This window comes from Nanorana parkeri, unplaced genomic scaffold (genome assembly GCF_000935625.1).
Source record: "Nanorana parkeri isolate BGI_ZX_2015 unplaced genomic scaffold, ASM93562v1 scaffold367, whole genome shotgun sequence".
Classification (NCBI taxonomy): domain Eukaryota; kingdom Metazoa; phylum Chordata; class Amphibia; order Anura; family Dicroglossidae; genus Nanorana; species Nanorana parkeri.
Genome location: NW_017306635.1, coordinates 223,910 through 225,742, shown reverse-complemented (window position 1 = coordinate 225,742; position 1,833 = coordinate 223,910).

Here is a 1,833-nt window from a genome sequence, read left to right as displayed (position 1 = left end):
AGTTAATAGTTAACATATTTCCATCTCTTTTAGTGATTCCTATTGACCTTTCAATATTTACTCCACTTCTCTTCAGTATTAAATTGTTCCTTTTCATATAATTAATACTTGTAGAAAGAAAATAGCAGTAAAGAACAGTGAAACAAAAAACATATACTTTCACAATAATTATAAAAACTTCCTATTATTGTCATCATAGCCACTGAAGTTAGTTTAGGCCATTTTTAATGTTAGTATGTCTGGCCTACTGAATGAGTAGCTAGACTTTATTTATGCATTTGTAATATCTGGCATTTGAATGGGATCCCTCCATTAATGTCACTTTATTTCAAAACAGCATAAAAACAGACAACAAACAAGCAGCTGATGTGTTTCAACCCCTGAACTGGGCTAATAATGCTCAGTTCATGGGGTATAATGTGTCAGTTACTTGTTTGTTGTCTGTTTTGATGCCTTTTTGAAATAAAGAGACATTAATGGACGGATCCCATTCCAGTGCCAGTTTTTACAAATATATAGACTTAAAGTGACACTAAACTCAAGAGGTAAATCATAAAAATACATTCAAATACCTTAACTATGAACAAAAATGTGTCTTATTTGTGTATCACTCGGCTGTAGATCCTCAAATCATCTCTGAATTGGTGCCGATACTGTCCTTCCTTCTGGAGGGGGGCTACTTTTGTTCCCCATGGTCCCTGTGTGTGTTGTAAAGTAGCCACCGCTCCAAGCTCACTCCTATGATGGACTACAATCTCATGTTTAGTTTACTAATTTGTACTGATATTGTAGACCATTACGAGAGTGAGCTTGGAGCGGAGGCTACTTTACAACACACGTAGGGACCATGGGGAACAAAAGTAGCCCCCCTCCAGAAGGAAGGACAGTGTCAGCACCAATTCAGAGATGATTTGAGGATCTACAGCCGAGTCATACACAAATAATAAGTTACGGAAGTTTAATGCATTTTTAAGTTTTAACTTCTGAGCTTCGTGTCATTTTGAGGCTCAGGCAGAATCCTCACTCGGCACTGAGGTGCCAGTAGTGGGAATTGATGTGAGAGGGTTGATCAGTTCTATATTTTCTTATTACTAGACGCATCCTTCTTAGCGAATGTACTAAACTTTAGAAGATTTAATCTTTTGCCCTCATGGCCAAGTTTGGTACAATCTCGATGTTCGAAACCCAAGCTGCATTTTAAGATAATGCCAAAATGGAACTGACTGTATGACAATCCCTTTCAGAGGCAGATGCAATTATTGTCGATGCCCCCTCCTATTCTGTATCTGAGTGAATGTCAGGACAGTGCTTTTTGTTCAACACATATTGCCTTATTCAGTATACAATGCAAGGAGTAAAGCACAGTAACTGAAAAACAACCAATCAGAATATCGTTCATTGAAACTGGATCCATATTGGTTGTTGTGGGTTCTGCATTTTGCAGTCGGTGCTTAGCTTCTTGCACTATTTTATGAACAAACTTGCAAGTGCAAATATATCTTCCCAATTCCCCAATATTATAGAATGTGTATCTGAGCTCAGCAAACATTGGGATCTACTCTCACAATATGTATGTGGTGCACCAATGATGCAGTTCATGTCGCAGTTTAACAGGAGAATGACAGTATTGAAAATCACTCCACTCCAGATCAATCCACGGCCAGAACATTCTGGAGCTTCAGTCATGGTTCAGTAGAACGTAGAACTGCCGAAACTGCCACATTTCTAATATTGTTAGCAAAATAAACTTTTTGAGAGCTGATAACTATAAAGATGAATGCCATAATGGTCGTGAGGCAGTGTGACCCTTGTCAGGGTATGCACTCACCAGAT